Source organism: Dermochelys coriacea, chromosome 5 (assembly GCF_009764565.3).
Source record: "Dermochelys coriacea isolate rDerCor1 chromosome 5, rDerCor1.pri.v4, whole genome shotgun sequence".
NCBI classification, from domain to species: domain Eukaryota; kingdom Metazoa; phylum Chordata; order Testudines; family Dermochelyidae; genus Dermochelys; species Dermochelys coriacea.
Genome location: NC_050072.1, coordinates 116,026,721 through 116,046,053, shown reverse-complemented (window position 1 = coordinate 116,046,053; position 19,333 = coordinate 116,026,721).

Genomic DNA, 19,333 nt, shown 5'->3' with positions numbered 1-19,333 from the left:
CTCCAGTTACTTTTTGTTATTGAGAAAACCTGCAGAGAGAAAGAGAGGGTATGTGCTCTCAAAATTACACTACCTTTCACTCTGGAAAAGTAATTGCCTCCTATGTTGTATGCTCTGCACACTTGAACTGTGGGTGGAGACAGTGCTATGTGTATCAGGCTTTCAGCCTTGTATTCTTTTTCTTTATTTTGTAGAGTTAATGCAGGTTTCTTCGTGCAGTCATTTGCCAAAATTAAAATTATGGGTGTCTGAAAAACCCATATCAAACATTTCAGAAAATGGCACTCTTAAGACAGTTATTCAGTAACACAGAAGAGGGTAAAGGATATCAGCTAATATGAACTTTCAAATCCCTGTGACAATGATGGTATCAAAATATTTTAAAGGTGGATATTAAATTAGCCTTTTTCCATTTTAAAAAAGAATAAATATAAATGGGGTATCACTGGGACTCCTGGAGTGCCCCAGGATATACAGCATATGTCCAACAGCCTCTGTATACCTCTATGGATATATGGTACGTGTCCTCATAATCAACTTGCTGAAAACAGAACTTCCCTTAAATACCATGACCATAGGCGTGCAAGGTTGAGGAAGGATAAGTGAAGAAGAGAATGATGCACAAAGAATTAACTCCTTGCATGTTTTTACTTTTCATTATGGTGAATTGTGATCCTGAACTAGCTTTGAAAGAAATCTGAAACAGATCCAAAAACTCAGTTAAAGTCTCTTAGGTCTGTGCCACTGGTATAAATGGCAGAAAGCAAAAGATGAGACTTTGTTTAAAGATACTAAAGGGAAATATTTTAACTTTAAGAAAGGAGGGACAAAATTGTCTTGCCCATTTCCTAGGGGGGGATAGCTTTGCTTTTTATTTCCTGGATGTGTATTATGCAGTTATGGAACCTACTTAAGAAGGCAGGTATATTATTATTCTCAGTTCACATACTTGACAAGTATTACTTTGCTATCCTAAATTCCTGTAAATGAAGCCAATAATATTTAACAGTTTCATTTCACTTATTTGACAGCCTAGAATTTTTATATGAGAGGCTCAGCAAGATCATAAGAAAACCATGTTCCAATATTGAAAAGGTTGCAGCCAATCAGATAAAAAAATTTCCAAGGCACTCAACTGATATATTGGAACCTTATCCTAAAATATTTTCACTTTATTCTTATTCTGGAGTGAAGGCTGTTTGAAAAGTCTCCTGCTTCTGCAAAGGAGGGTCCTCTGTTGCAAGATGTTTGCTGCACATACGGACTTCAGTGTGACAATCACAAAAGAGATAGGACATTTCATATGAATAAAAATGGTGAATTTTCTCTACTAGTGATAATATATAACATCTGACTATATAATATGTTGTATTCAATTGTTCAGATTGTTACCAGTTTATTCATGAAAATGTGTGCAAGTCCTGAAAGTGTGGCAAATGATTTTTCGTCTGGAAATTTTACCAGAAATGTGTTCTTAGTAAGTCACTACTTTGTGAACTCCTGAAAAAAAAAGCAAAAAGATCAGCCTTCCAAACAAGGGAGCAGAAACAACATCCCGTGACTTAAGTGACCAATCAAAAACAATGAATAGCAAAGAGTCATAGGGCCAGAGGCTGAACATTGTTTGCATAAAATATTTGGCAAATAGATTCAGAGAAGTCAGGATTAACTTGTAAATTATTTACAAACAGAAGAAAGGGCTAACTTCACTAAAAAAATATAATTTTACCTGTTCTACTCTAAATGCACATGCTATTTACAGGCCAGCTGATAGGTCATGTATATTCAAAACATGACCAGCTCCTGAGACCTATTACCCTACCAAATACAATTATGTACATCACATTTTTGCATGCATGCCTGTCTGACATCTCCAGGCATGGAAGGACTCTGTAAGCTCTTTGGGGCAGGGACCACCTTTTTGTTATGTTTGTACAGCATCTAGCACAATGGGATCCTGGTACGGGACTGGGGCTCCTGAGCACTATGAATAAATAAATAGATAATGACAACCACCACCCACATGTCTAGATAGGGTCAGAATGGCCATTTTGGGGGGGGAGGGTCAGGGTGGAAGGAAAGATGAGAGTGGCCCTCTGCCTAGTGCCCTCATCTCCACCTCCCAACTGAGTCAGGAGGCCCTGGATGTATAAGTCTAAGGTCCCCACAGTATTGGATGAATATTCTGCAACCCACAGCACCACTTGCCTCATTGTACTGTTGCCCTGTTCACACCATACTGTGATATGTTTGTTTGGGTTAGAATGGAAGTCACTGGGGGCAGAGACTGTGGGCCAGTTCCTCAGCTGGTGTAAATCAACACGCCTCCATTAAAAGCCAGTGGCTTTTTGGCTGAGTTATACTAGCTGAGGATCTGGCCCTGTGTTTTTCCTCAAGGTTGGTGCTCAGTAAATAGTAGATAAAATATTCCCAGAAGATCTTATTGCCAAGGATGTCATTACAGTGCTGGAAATTCTAATTCTGTCATAGTGTGAAGGTACTCCCAGAAATACCACTGGGTCTTCTAGGAATGAGAATCTAGTACATTAGGTCAGAGGCATCATATGCAAAACATTATACCAAAAGCAGCTGAGAGGAGCAGGGGGCTAATTCTCATGGAAGGAAAATGGGTTTTGTAGTGAGGAAAGGAGTTGGGACATATGCAAAGGGGATCCTCAAAGACCCTGACAACTTTTGGCTACTCTTTTAGATGTTTATCAAAATGAAACCAACACAAATTTCAGAACTAGAACTGAGCTGATTTTCAGATAAATTTGGATAATAAAAATAGAAGGAAAGGTCCAGAGTCAGGTGACACAAATCTTCGGGGATACGGAAAAGATGGTATGAAGAGAGAAAGTCTGGGACTGTGTGGTAACTAAGATAAATAAGAGGCCATACAAAAGAGGTATACAAAATAATGAATGGTACAGAGAAAGTAAATTGGGTGGTTTTAATTAGAAGTTATCTTTTATACAAGAACCAGGGGATATCCAGTGAAAGGGAATACATTTAAAAGGAATGCATATGATAAAAGGAAGTACATTTTAACACAGTGCATTATTAATCTCTGGAACTCGTTGCTACAAGATAGCGTTTAGCCCAATAACTTAATAGATTTAAAAAAAAAAAAAAGATTAGACATTTACATGGAAAATGAGAACATTTACAGTCATATCAGATAGAATAAAACAAACCAATATGGGATGTAAACCCCACTAACTGCTGGTGGTTAGGAAGAAATCCACTGATGCTGTGGGTAAATTATTTTTTCTTTGCAACTCTCTCTTTCAAGCATCTAATTCTGACTACCCTTGGAGAGGGGATAACAGATTAGTTGGAGCACTGTTCTGATCTGGAATGGCAATTTCTATGTTCAGACAAAATATGTCAATTTCAGGTTCTGATAAGGATTTATGACTTAAAAAGAAAATTAACGCATGCAGAAATATAATTTGTATCAGTGTGTGCATTAAGATCTACAGTACTGATATAGCCAAGTTGTACAAAGATGAAAAAATATTCATAATGCCAATTTAAGGAGCATGTCTTTTTTTAAACTGCCCTTTTACTCACTTCTGATCAGAACCAATTAAGATTTGTATATCATTAATCTGAAAACAGTTGAATAATTAGTTCATATAATTCTAATATCAGAAATGCCTGAGTCACCAAACAGATTTCATTAGTTTGTTTGCTAGCTAATCTTGTAATCTTCTTGGTTGAAATAATAATTATACTTTGAACTTCTGTAGCACCATCAATTAGAAGATTTCAGAATGCTTTAAAAGTACGCCTCAGTACCCCATGATGCAGGCAGGCATTATTATACAGATTGGCAAATTAATGAGATTAATACAGGATTAACCGGATGAAAGTATATGGTCTGTTTTACACAGGTGGTTGGACTAGTGGCTAGACTGATATAATAGTCCCTTATGGCTTAAAACTCTGACTCTATGAATAGAGAATAGAGAAACTGAGGCACAGATTAGTTTAAGGCCTGAATTTTCAAAACTGTTCTAGAGGAGGGGAGATCGAGCAGCTGTGAGGGGAGGGAAAAATAGTGAGTGATTATTTTTGATGGAAGGTAGATCAAAATGCTAAGGCAGAATTTATTTTATTTTTATGTATGTATGTATGTATGTATGTAGAGGGAGTCTCTTGTTAAAATACTGGCGGCACACCACTGATTGAAAAAAAAAGTTTAAAGCTTAATTGAGAGGCTGAAGAAGTAAGAAGTAACTGCGGTGGGTGGGTGGGTGGGGGAGTAAGAGGGGCATTTTAAAGGAACACACAGATTTCAGACAATTGGTTACACACTGGTTGTATGGTCTGTGATTGTTACAGCTGGTCTGGAAAGGTCAGAAGTGAACGTTCTTTGTGATGGCACAGATCTGTGATCTTATTTCATTATTAGTAATTGATTTAAAATACATGCCATAGCTGCAGAATGAGTCAGATCCTATTGCAGCTTGATTTTGAAGGACAAAGCAGACCTCTCCTCCTAGCGTTCAGTCTACCAGTCCAGCAAGCATTTACATCTCATTACTCTATAGGTTATTAAATAAAACCTATTTAGCAAACACAAAGGGGAAAAGACTTTTGAAGCAATAGCAGTGATGGGAAGAAGGGAATTTTCAAGCTATTTAGCAATATATTCATGTCTCTGTGTAGCCCTAACTCACAGCTCCCAAAGGGCAGCAAATGTAACTCCTGAGAGGAGATTTAAAATATGTACAAGAGACAAATCTAGAAGTTAGCGATGACTAGAGGAAGAGGGAATTAATCTATTGTTTATTACAGTTGAGCAAATAATTCACAGTGGATAACGTACTCAATGAATTTAGCCTCATTTTATGCTTGTCGAATGACCAAACAGATCACGAATTCCCTGAAACTATTTGTTAAACTCAATCACCTGATTTTTTTGGGTGGACTGATCATAAACAGTTCACTATTAGTATTCAATGTTCAAAATTGAAGCTGTGTTGGCTAGTTGTGATTGGTTCCATAAATCACATGGTATTTTTGTGTTCCCTGATTGGATCAGCACAGCTTATAAATAAGGAGAGGGCTTGAAGAACCCCATGGGAATTTAAATCTCTCAATGGAAGAAAGCAAGACTAATTAAGCAATTACACAACATTTAAAACCCTTTCTTGGGGGGGGATACAAGCCTATTCTGGGGCATCATTACTATAAAGAAAGCTACTGTAAGACATCAGCGAGCACCAAATTTATATTTATTTGTGTCTTATCACATTTACATAAAGTAATTGGACATGTGTACATGATCATTGTTGCAAAGGGTGCAGTCAGATCCTTGTCTGGATCATTTTAATTGCCACAGTTGTCCCATCATATATAGCAATGGGATTCTGATGTCACCCTGCTTTATAGTTCCCTCTCTTATGAAACGGACAGTGATTTAACATGTGTTTAACAGAGAGTTGACCATGGACAAGGGCTGGCTGAGACTCATCCCAGGTAAAACTGAGATGGTTCTGATCAGAATGGGTGAAGAAATGGAGTCAATTTTATCAAAACTCCTAATAGAAGGGAGTATGGCCCACCATTCATAACTAAGTGTCAGCTGTTTCTGAATATTCAGGTATAAGTGCTTGCTACTAGTGCTTTTTAACACCTGCTGTTAAAGGCTGCAGCCTTTTCTTTGGGATGGTGACTTCACCCCAATTATCCAAACCTTTCTCATCTCAACATTGCATTACTGTAATAGCCTTTGCATAAGTGTACCCTCAACACAGATTTACTGCAACACATTCTGTACGAGCATGACCTGATCATTGCATTATTGCAATGTGTTCTGCATGGCCTTAAAAACCATTCAGAAATTACACCTAGCACGGAATGTGTCTGCCGGTTCACAAAGCAGTATTTTCCATCGGGGCACATCATGCCTGTGCTCTATGATATAGTTTCCTTAGCTACCAAATGTTTTCCAGGTGAAGCTGAAGGCATTGGGCTTGACCTATAAAGAACTCAGTTTCTAATCATGACTACTTGAAAGAACTCCTCTTTCTCTATGTAATACTGCAGCAGATAAACTTGGTTGACTCATATGAGCTAAGTAACTCCTTGTCTGAAAGGGCTGGCAGCCGGATTTGCTTGGGGCAGGTTTCTTGGGCTTGGAATTCACTCTTTCTTTGTGGTCCCCCAAGCCCATATTAGCCACTGATTTCAAAAGAAGCAAAATAATACAGTGCATACCACGCTCCAAAAATGAACTGCAAAGCTAATTCATTAAAAAAGCTGCTTAACAAGTGAATGGAGAAAGCTATTCTTCTGAAAACATTTCAGAACAAAATTGACAAGATCCAATCCCAGGTTCCATTTAAGCTAATGGCAGAACTCCTGTGACTTCAAGAGGAGCAAGAATTGATGCTAATAAAATATCAGCCAGACAGTGAGCTGATGCCATGCAGGGGTGAAGGAAGAGAAATAACTAGGGCGTGCAGCAGCACTAAACTCCCCCAACAGTGGATGGAGTGAAATTAGGGCTATGTCTCTCGCACTGTGGAGCACATGTTAAGAATCCCAAATGTGGTTCTTGCTGCATGGTGGCCTATTCCCAAATGCAGGGCTGTGCATTCACGGCGCAATACAGCTCTATATATTGTGGACAAAAATTACACATGCATTTATTATAGCTGGTCAAAAACTGAAACATTTTGCTTACATTTTGTGTAAAAAAAAGTGTGCTCTTTTTATGGACAAAATTTTAAAAGCATTTTTTTCTTATCCAGCTCTAATATTTTTACATTGGCACCAATAATCTGAAATGCATTCCTCCTACCTCCATCTGAGATTGCAACCAGATAAAAGAGCAGAGGGAGCATTTTTCCTGGATGATTTCTCTTCACTGTTTTATGTGGTGATGAAGCCTCAGCTTTTGCAAAAGGAAACACAGAACCGTGAACTTGGCCGGTGAGTGAAGGGAGAACTGATTTGCCAGCCACACACATTTCAAATGTCAATGTATTTACATTAAATATATTTTTAATTTCTATTTTTTAATTTAAAATTTTTAATTTTAATTGCACTTCTATCCTGAGAATTAATTTGGAACTTACAAACTTTATTTTTTTTAAAGTAGCTGTGCAGTTCAATTTTATGTGACTTCTAAGAAGGGAATAGGTAGGGGACAAGCACAGGAAAGGAGTTTTTAAAATAATATATTTGTAATATTTTATCACTTTTAGCAACATCTAAGATGTGCTAGGTGCTTTACAAACAAATAAGAAGTCAAGATCCCTGTCCTTCGAGTTTATACATTTTGGACAAACCCTGCTTGCCTTAGTCACAAGAGTAGTCTCATTAACTTTAATTACGTAAATAAGCAGGATACAGCCCTGTATTCCTAACAGCTCATAATATGCACATTTCATTACTGTGGAATGACAGTAAAGGTGAACACAGTAAATCATAATGCTGGCTTTCCCCCATTAAATCAAAATAACTTTTGATGGTGGAATAATCTCATTTTAAAGGGGATATTAAATGTAAATATTGGAGATGTGTGTGTATATTTGCATATGCAGTATCCTCTGAGGAACAGTAAGTGTCCTTTTGATTTTAGTAGATGGGCGGAGCTTATGCTCTCTTTCTTTAATGTATCCATTTAAGTCTCAATTAAGCATAGGAAGAAAGAATAGTGCGCCGTTAGAAAAACTAATATCCAGGCAGCAGCTGCAGAAGATAATGGATGGACTTACTTTTTACATTTTTAATCACATGGACTAGATGAATTATTTAGGAACCTTAAATATATAATGCTTTCAAAGCAGGGAAATGGACCAGGTTTCTAAAGATATTGACTTCCAAAGTGCTATATGAAGTGGCCAAGTATTACATTTTTAAATATTCTGATCTTAATCTTTACATTACAGACTATCAGTGTATTGATTGGAGCAGTGTGCTTTCTTTCTTCTAGTGAAGGCTGTTTGCAGATATCAGTAGCTGTCATTCTGGGAAATGCATTATTGTATCTTCTTTATCTTCCCCCATAATCAGAGGTTTCCAGAGTTTGTTTTTATCAAGGTTGTTGGGGTTTTTTTAAAGCATGATGTGTGGTTCTAATTTTCATGAAGAATAGCTTTTTTGTTCCAGTGTTCAGTGATCATGGAGATGTCGTTAACTGCAACTTTGTATTGCACAAAGGTAAAGGCGCTGGTCTAGATCTTCTCTGTAAGTCAAAATGTGCAAGAGGGTGGAGAGAGCTGACTTAAATTACTAGGTCACCTTGGGAATAAACAGAGTGAGTATCAAGGGAAAGAAAAGGCAGTTAGTCAGAGTTAGTCAGAATTTATTGAGTTAGTCAGAATTGTAGGATTTCACATTTACTGTAAAAAGAGATTTACTGATTCCTGGCAGAAATGCTACATCAGCATATACTTTAAATTATCAAAATGTTCTTACAAGCTTTAAACAAATGATCCAATTTAAATAAACTCCAAAGCCATTATACCATTCAACAAAGAATAGGGAAATGTCAAGATGTATCCTTAAACTCAAAGTCTCTCAGTAAAAGCACAAAAAGCAAGACACCCGACAAAGTTTTGTTTCTTTCTTCCCTTGGGACCGATATACTGCTTACAACATAGGTGGCACATAGCCTTCTGTGATATTAAAGTGTAGCGGGACAAATTAAGAGCTACAATATGGTTTTACTTTAATTGTCTCACTTTTCATAGATCATCAAGAGAGAAGGGACCATGATGATCATTTAGTCTGACCTCCTGTATAACACAGGCCATAGGACTTCCCTGAATTAATTTTTGTTCGAACTTTTGTTTGAATAACATTAATGTGTGGTTTGCCTCTGAAAAGTGACTCTTATAAACACATGGTTGGGAGCACTTTGTGGAGATACATACCTCAGTGTTATTGTAATTACACCTGTAACACACACCAGTGGAGACAGAGATAGTGGTAAAAAAAAAATCACATCTTGATTTTCAATCACAGGACTCATTCTTTTACTTGTAAACTCAGCAAATTTGATGCAGAAAATCCCTGAGATACAGTAAGCATGGTATTCCACAATGCAACTTTTACCAAAGATCACTTTTCAGTTGAACATCACACTTACATACAAAAGCCATCAAATATGTTTAAACTAGTGATGAGTTCTTCTTAAAAGATTTGATTCAGGTAAGTGCCTGAAAATTCAGATGATGAATCTCAGCTATAGCTATCTGATCTGTACAATTCAGTTGGAAATCTCCCAAAGAAAGGTTTGCTGGTGAGGTTTTTTTTATTTCTTACTTCCAGTGTCTAGGCTGAAATACAAAATAGCAGTCTTTCTCAAGGTATATGGAACTGCCACCTACATTCCTGCCTAGTACCCAGAAGTACGGAGGCTCAGAAATTTATTTTTATTTAAATAAACCAAAATCTTTTGAGCTTTGGGATACAGCTTAGGGTTAGTTTTGACTTTTAACTACTTCAAATTATGTGTGGCAATGGGAGCTGATATGCTGGACTGTTTTGGTCCCTATACTACAGTCCTCAACTCTATTATGTAAGAATATTTAAATACTCAGTTTTATTGACCTAATAAGAACTTATATTTCCTTGGCATTTTGGTTAAAATAAAAGTATAATGCCAGTTTAGCAGCTCAGAAATCATCTATTGGGAAACAATGTCCTTATATACAGGAGTATGGACTTGATGATCCAATAGGTCTTTGCCATCTCTAATCTCTCTGATTTACAATGGTTCCTTCCTGAATAGTTTTGGCTCAATGTGTAAATATGTTCTTGAGGCCCAGATTACTGATCCACAGGATAAGACAGGTTTCAGAGTAGCAGCCGTGTTAGTCTGTATTCGCAAAAAGAAAAGGAGTACTTGTGGCACCTTAGAGACTAACAAATTTATTAGAGCATAAGCTTTCGTGAGCTACAGCTCATTTCATCGGATGCAGGATAAGAGTGGCTCTCAAACTTTCACATTGCCACATTCAGGAACATCTTAAAATACAGTTTATTGATTAAAAAGGCTAATAGCCATTATGTACGTATATCTAAGGAGATATATAAGTAAAGCATTGACTCAGCAGATAACACCACTATCATTGTATTCTCTGATATCATAATGATCTATTGTAAATACTGATGGAAAAGGCATTGTCACCTTTTACTGTCTAAACAGATTATGGCTCATGAGCTGCAAATTTATTTTTTCTTCTTAACATAGCAACCCTGATTTTGAACTAAATCCTGTCCTTGGTGTGTCTGCAGTACAAGGTCGAGAGAGAGCTGAGAAGTGTGCAGTGGCTCCATGGCTTCAGAAGCCGAAGTCGCTCTCTTCAGGGAAAAATATGTCCTTTCAAACAGCACTTGCATGGTCACCAAACTTTTTCTTCTCCTCAGGTCAGAGTCCATCCCTCAAGGTCTTGGGAATGACATTTGGAAGGAGCCGCATGTACATGCTTCCTTAATACCAGATGGGCAAATCAGGTTCCTGTCAATCCATTTTACATGGACTGGGAAAACTGAATGGATCTCCATGGACAAAATGGGATCTAATGTAACTGTGGATGTTCTCATTACCTAAATAAATACCCAGAGCTAAAGAAAATGAAACCTAATTCATGTGAGTTGCAGAACTTTGAGTCTAATTGAATGTCATTACCACAAATCCCTGTGCAAAAAACAAAAACCAAAACCATAAATCCTAGACATGAAGATTAGTTCACCTATCAAAACAACTACCAAATTTGACCTGCATAGAATATTCAAATTCTTTATGTGTCAATAATTCTTTGTATTATGCATCTAAGCAACCTTGCTTTGGTTCTCTATAACTCATTGTATTTTGTATTCTTTAAGTGTAATTCTTCTACTTCCAGTCATTATTGTAATGTCAGATATACCATATTTTCTTTGTTTATTGTATGATCAATTTTTTTTCTGAAAATAAACTTTATAAAAAGGAAAAGAGGAAAAGTGGAAAAATATATCCCATTATGAGAAAGCTATTTGCCAACGTGCTAATAAAGTTTAAAGTAATTGGTGTGAAAAACAAACTATTACTCTAGCAGGATATTGATTTCTACTGAAATCCACAAGATGTATTCTATTTCGTATTGTAAAAAACAGGCATGGTGTCATCACTGTAGTATCGGAATGCCTCTCGGATATTTATTACTTTATATATCTGTAACACCCTTTAAGGTAGGAAAATATTATCACCATTATTTGACATGTAGGAATCTGAGGCATCAGGAGATTAAATGGCTTGTTCAAGGTCACAGTTGAAGTCTGTGGCAGAGCTGCAAACTGAGATCCAATCTAATGCCTTAACCATAAGATCAAATTCCTCTCTTTTGTACGACTAAAACCAAAATATCTGAGACTTACACAATATATATGCCTGTATGATCACATCACCACCGCAGTACACTTACGAAATGCAACATATATCTTTCATGTTACAGAATGAATGCCAAACATGAACCTCCTCAAATGCACAGATCACTAGCAGTACTTGTGACAAGCTTCCAGTCAGAAAACATGCTTTCACTGAAATTGACATATCCAGTGGAAAGTATCAAGTTCAGTTACCTTTTTTAAAAAGGAACAAACAAACAAAAAAACCCCACTTCTTTCATTTTGGATCAACATTTTGAAACAAACCAGAAAAGTTTCATTTTGGCTTTTGAAAACCCAAAACATTTCCATTTTTGGACTTTAAAAAAAGGAAGAGGAAGGTAGGAAAATATATTACTTTTTTCCCTTTATTCAATTGAAAAATGGGGAGAAGTGTGGGGTTTTTTAAAACCTAAAAAACTAGGAGAAAATGGGGACAATCACAATGTTTCCACCTTTATACTGTTTTCCAATTGAAAGACATTGGAAAGTAGTACAAAACAATTTTTTTAATAAAAAATTCCACATGAGCATTTTTCCTGGTAATCCCAGGTGTATTAAAAATGAGTGTCAACAATATATACAGAAATAAACACAGAGAACTTGGCATAAGCACAGATAGAGACACTTCGAGTAGAACCCCATCTCTATTGAAGGCATTGGCAAAACTCCCAGAGTCTTCAATGGGGCCAAGATTTCACCCCTTCTCTGTAGCCTGGGCACATACTGCTGTGCCACTCCTGAAGGAGTCTTGAGAAGCAACTGTGATGTAAAGATACACAATTCCTTCCCTGCTCCCTTCTTCCAAAGGGGGTAGTAGTCTGCTGCTGGCCCTGGCCAGTATCATATCACTGTCTACCTCTATGTCAGCTCAGCATTGCATTGTGCCTCTCCACCCACTCCTTCCCCACCTGCATGGCTGTAAAAGGTGGAATATTGGTCACACAATCCCTGCTTTCCCTTGTGCCTGCAGTAGTGATATGGGGAGGCTGCATAAGTGCATGGGAAGTACTTTACCCTTATGCCCTGGGATGGCCAGACAAGACTGGACCATGATATGGCCCTTCTTTTTAATGCTGGTTCAGTTGCTGTGTATATTTTATTTTAACTGTTAAATACATACATACTCAATGACTATGTGGGCTACAGAACAAGTAACAGAGGAAGGCAGAAGAGACTGGGTCTTAATTTTCCAAAACCTTGTTTGCTGAGGGTTTTGATTTGGCTTCTGTTCCATTTTTGAAGCACTCAAGTTGGTGGGAGGCAGTTGATGAAAAGGTTTTTGTTTTGGCCCATGTCTAGTAATTATTATTCTCAGTGTTTATTTGTGTGTTACAGAGCAGTAGTTCCTTTAATATTTAACAAAATATTCATTACCAAATAAAGGAAACAAAAATAGACTGAGGTGAATGTGTATGTGTTTTCTATTTCCTAGCACAAATGTTTTCTGTGGTTTCTGATGTTTTTTTTTCTTCCATGTGTTTCCGACAGCAACTTTCCACTTATAACCCCAAACTTTTGAAAATTATGAAATTAGAGCAATGTAATGAAGTCAGAACTCAACATATTTAAATTTTAAAAAATCAAAAATATTCTTTGTAAGCAGAAACTTGCTATACATAGTAGCTAACAGTAGTACAGTAGCATAGCAGTATTAAATGCTTTAATTATGCTACTGGTTCAGTCACAATAAATGTTGATTTTATAGCAGAAGTAACTTTTATCAGAAAATATTAATAAAGCATCTGGAAGAGAGGCACCTTTAAAAAGCACAGAGCTACAATATCTCTTGAAGCACTGATCTTAAAGGTCATTGGTTTTATGTATGTTTTGCCATATTTGTTAGGCTTCATGGCTTTTAATAAGTTGCAACCCAGAGATATATAAAATTATAAATGCACAAGTAGTATATTCTAAACTCATTCCGGGTACCTCAGAGAGAAGGAATCAATATGTTTAATCCATTTCTGGGAAGACTATTCTATATAGTAACGAGGAAAAAAAGTGTTACAAATTGTAACTGACAACTTGCAAATTACTGAAAGTTGCCAGTAACAATTGTTTCTAATAGAGGTAAGTGAAATATCAAGACACCATCTTCAAAGCTGTAGACTTCTATTAGTCAAGAGATCCATTTCCTAATTACTGTCCCCCTTAACTTGCTTATCTTACCTTACCTTAAGGTGCTGTTCTGAAGCTTATCAATAAAGACCACCTTTGAAATGGGAACAATCAGTTAACATAAACAGATGGAAAAGTAGTTGTATGATCTCTTCACCAAAGTGAGCTGGGACTACTTTGAATATTCATCATGAAAGTACAGATTTTACAAAACTGTAGTCTAATTTTGCGTCCTATCAAAGTATGTGATATTAACATTTTGATCCTCCCTATTGATTATACCATGAGAATGCTGAAAAAATGGATTGAACATTCTTTTAACTTGCAATAAGATCTCAGTTAAGTTTGTACGCATTGCAGGATATGAAAGGAAAGCACTGCATAAATGAATCATATTATTAATTACTGGTAGGTTAGAGAGACAAAAATCCGAATCTTGTACTTGAATCAAAAAAACAGAGAAGTGAAAAATGCCTGAGAATCAGTGAGTACCATTTTCTCCTGATTACTAAAGATTCCACTTGCTCAGTTCTGAATCCCAGTTGTGTTCTGTTCAGACTATCTCTCTCTCCCTTCAAGTTTCCAAATACCCTGATAAAAAATGAAAAACAAAACAAAACAAAAATATCCAAGTAAATTTTTCCATGGGGAATGTCTACTGGAAAGATAAGTTCATTTTGTAAAATTTATTTTGGGGAAAGATTCTCATATGATTTATCTCAACAGAAACAGATTTGCATTGCTGTGAAGGGGCCTGATTCTCCTCTGGTTTACGTTTGTGTAAATCAGGAGTAACTCAGCTGGAGTCAAATTACTCCAAGTGTAAAACTGTTGCGAGAAGACAATCAAGCATGTGATGTCTGTGGTCCCATCTACAAATGAAACTAAACAGCCACATATCAGAAAATAAAGATTATTCCTGCTGGTTTTTTCCTGTAAAAAATAATTGAACAGGAACCTACTGTCCACATGCATTCATTATAGGTTAGATTGGCATTATCTGTCTCTCAATATATAGAAAATATGCATCCTGTTCAAACAGTCATGGAAGAAATCCAAGGATTGAATTATAGTGCCATACAGAAGAACATTTACATCTAAACTGTCTTAGTACTGAAGAAACCAATGTCTCTCAAACACTGCATTCTAGCAGCCTGTGAAGTCTCATGTTAATTCCCTGCTGTGTAAATATAGGACTTTGGAAACTGATTGTATCTGCAAGTATTTCCACTATATGTTATTTCTACCAGATTCAGTGAGATTCCCCATTTTAAATAGAGAATTTCTTCCCAAGTGGTAGAAAAAGAAGAAACTTTTTTTAAGACTTCAGCTACTTGCCTCTTCCTTAACTAGAGTGTCTTGCAAAGAGTCTAGCATGAAGTCTGATTAAGAGCTAATAAAACACTGAGTCTCAAAACCAGTAACATGGATCTGTTGCTGTCCCTGGAACTAGTTTACCACACACACTTCACATACACACACACCCCTACCTCAGAACACTGCTGCTAAGATTCAGCTCACGGAAAATACATCAAACTAGAAGTCAGGAGGCCAGGGTTCTAATCCTGGTTCTATCACTGAGTGACTGTAGGTATGTCTACACAGCATTTTGGACTCAGCATCAGCAAGCCTCCCAGGATTGGTCAACAGACTAACATTAGCGGGGCTCACACTAGCCCTCTAAAAATAACTGTGTAGACAGCGCTTCAAAGTTGCGACTTGAGCTGGAGTTCAGGTTCTGAAGCCTAGGGACTAGGGTGGGCTCAGTTTTAAAGCACTATCTACACAGTTATTTTTTAGAGTGCCAGCACAATGCCTGCTAGCCAAAGTCTGTCCATCTCAGCTGGGCGGCTCGCACACACCCTCTCACTCCAGAATGCTGTAGGTCTTGATTGGTTCACAGTGTCTATATAAACCCAGCACAGGAACAGAAAGTTGTTCATGCAATTGGAATCCACCTTGTTTGGACTATGCCTCTGCTCCCCAGCTTGACTTCTTGGTATCCTGAGCTGGCCTGACTCTGGTTACCAATTCATAGTTCTGCTCTTAAGTTTGTCTCCTGCTGCTGATGTCCCGGTAACCTGCCTCTGGACACTTGGACTTTTGGTTTGTCCTCTGACCGCCCGGTAACTGACCTGACCTGGCCTGACTCCCAACTCCTGCTTCTGCCCACGTCCCAGTCCCCTCCCAAGTGGAATATTGGAATTTCCATGAGACAGAAATGCCAATTTTCAACCAGCCCAACATGTAACCCTACAAGGCTATTCTTGTCGTCACTTGTCAGAGTAAAACTGACATGTAAATCCTGTTTTACCTTCAGAACGTAGGGTTTACACAGCCTAACAGCGGGCTAGTACTTCACCAACTTCCCTAAAAAGGCTGACTGGTGACATAGCTAAAAGTAATATTCTGTAACGGATTACTCTTTTCAATATAAAATGCAGCTGCTTCACTGACTAGTATATGAAGTCTATGTTTTATTATGCAGTGTGTTTGTTTCAGTATGCAATGTATGCAGTATGGTTTTCTATGTGATGTATACTTTTCACATTGAAGTTTCTGAAGATGATAGGATGAATTACATCCCCACTGGCCCCTCATAAAGGTCAGAAGAGGCAAGAATCAAAGAGAACATATTAACAGAACAGACCAGAATAACAGATGAGCTATTAATGGTATTTACCTGGAGTGTTTGTTAAAAAAAACCTATCCAAGTACTGGGATATTTCACCAACAGACAGTATGCATTGCAAGAAAAATAAGAAATATCAGTCCAAAATTATATGCCAACATAATTTGTATTTTTTTTTTAAAACCACAGGGGTTCTGCCTGAGAATTTGTTGTTTTTTGTGGGGGATTTAAACAGAAAATTTAAATCCCCCACAAAAAAACAACAAATTCTCTGTTTAAGTGTCTACCAAAATTATTGGTTTGTGACTGGGTCACATTAATAATTTGAAGAGCAGAAATAAGACAAAGATACTGCTTAAAACAGCCCTGCCCTTTCTGCAAAATCTTTACAGTGCCATTTTTTTCTTTTGCGGAATGTGCTTTATGGCCTGCCTCTTCTTGATTTCACAGCAGAACTGGAAATTTTTGTATTCAAAAGCTAATATGATTCTACACAAGCCAATTCTCTGAGCATTTGGTAGGCAGCTGGAAAAGTCAAAATGGTTGACAACTGCGGGTAAGCTGTCCTGCAAACAGTGTTAGCTGAAGGGCTCCATTATGCCAGGCACCTCTTTGTTCTTCCCCACAAATAAGGTAAGAGCAGACAGCGAGGCTATGACTCTTTGCTGAAATAATGTGCATGGCCCTATACCTTGCTGCCATGTATTAACACCACAAAATAAGATTCCTCTTAGAGAAAATGAAACTCGATAAGAAAAGAACAAGCCCAACAAAATGGTACATATATTTATAACCACCCAACCAGGCTTATGGCATAATGCATTATAGTTTCACAAACAATCAATACAAATTATTGGATATAAAATTACTTTTTGATTACCACTGTGAAAATACAAGCTGTTGAAGTCATTCCTCACACCATTATTGATTTTCCTCTACTTTTTCTATTGCATTTTTAAAGCACTCTGTGTCCATTTTGGAGTCTCCATTCTATAGTTAAATGCTAAGCAAATGCAAGAAGAATAAAGCTGGGAAGTTTTGGGAGTGGGGAGAGTTCTAGCTACTTCTCAATTTTCCTCTGTGTAACAATCTGATAAAGATTCAAAACCATTTTCATAGTCAGACTATACTTGTGAGCCACTAGAATGTTTCCAACCTCTTAGCCCCTTCATTTATTTCATGTTATTAGCCTTTGCCACACAGCGGCAGCTTCCATCATGTGGCACTTTGCTTCCTGTTGGTTCCCATAGCAATCATCAGGTCATCTGTCAAATAACTGAGCAATACGCTATTTTGTCAGCCCTCAAAGCTGGTAAGTGGGTTGTTTTATTTTTCATTTGTCAAGATGTCAAACATTTAGCAACAAACAAGGCTCTTCCTGCACTTCCTTTCTCTACTGAGAGACCGGCTAGGAGTTACAGAGCAAGGTGGAGACCGTCATGCCAATCCATGCTTATTTATTCAATTTTATAGCTGGATTAACTGAAGTTCCTGGAGTGTACACAGTTTCCAATGGATCTGGTGTTCTGCAGAATTGCAGCTGCCCAATAGATGTAAGATGCCCATTGTCATGTCTCCACATATCTAAACAGTGGTGGGTGGGGGCATCAGTGGTTTTCTCTGTCAGGTTGAATGGCAATACATCTCCGTCCAGCTACAACTTGCTCCTCTCTTCTCACATCACATGTATGGATGTCAGGTCAGAATTTTCCCCCAAATACATTTACACAGAGATGAGTTGCTTCATGCACTATTGAAGACCCCTCTGGAGTGCAATGCAACAGCTGTTTAACAAGCACACAGCAACACACTGCACAACAATTTAGGACACACAATAGGAAAATAACACTGTCCATTTAAAACTTCAGGGGGAATAATATAATTATCTAAGCTAAATTTAGGCCAAGACACCAAGGCTAGTAACCCTACTCTTGCAAAACAATGGGATACACAATCATGACAAGTGACTGGAGTGATGAGAAAGTATGAGACGGTATTAAATGAGGATATTGATACAATAGGCATCACAGAAACTTGGTGAAACAATGATAATAGATGAGACACAGTAATGCCAGGGTACAAAATATATATGAAGGACAGAGTAGATCGTGCTGATGGGGGGGAGAGCGGGGCGGGGATTGGACTATACATGAGAGAAAGCATAAAAGAGTCAAATATAGTAAACATTTTAAATGAATCAAACTGCAACATAGAATCTGTATGGATAGAAATTCTATGCTTGAATAATAAGAGCATAGTAGTAAGAATCTACTACCGACTAACTGACCAGGATGGTGATGGTGACTGAAATGATCAGGGAAATTAGGGATGCCACAAAAACTGAAAACCCAATAAATAATGGGGGATTTCAGCTATCCCCATTCTGACTGGGAACATATCACTGCAGGACAATATGAAGAGAAAGTTTCTAGACAGCATTAATAACTACTTCTTGGAGCAGCTAGTCCTGGAACCCCACAAAGGGAGAAGCAATTCTTGATTTAATCCTAAATGGAGTAAAGGATCTGTCCAACAGGTAAATATAGCTGAACTGCTAAGTAATACAGACACAACGTTATTACGTTTAATATCTTTGTAGGAGGGAAAATACCAAAGAAGTCCACCAAAGTAGAATTTAACTTCAAAATGGGGAAGCTAGTTAAAACAGAATTCAAAAGGAGCCGTCACTAAGGGGAAATGCCTGCAAGCACATGGAAGCTATTTAAACACCATAACAGAGGCTCAAAGTAAATGTATACCCAAAATTTAAAAAAAAAAAAGAAAAAGAAAAGAAAAACCAAGAAAATGCCACCAGGGCTAGATAACAGAGGAAAAGAGATGGTTAGAGGCAAAAAGACATCCTTTAGAAACTGGAAGTGAAATCCTAGTGAGGAAAATTACTTGGAGTTTCTTTTCAAGTGCAAAAGTATAATTAGGCAGGCCAAAAAAGAATACCCAAGAAAGACAAGACCATTGCAGAGAAGCTAAATAAATTCTATGCATCAGTCCCCACTGCAGAGGATGAGAGAGATTCCCACACCTGAGCCACTGGTTTTAAGTAACAAATCTGAGGAACTATTCCAGACTGAGGTGTCAATAAAGGAGGCTTTAAAAGACACTGATAACTTAATCAGTAATAAGTCACAAGGACCTGATGATATTCACCCAAGAGTTCTGAAGGGATTC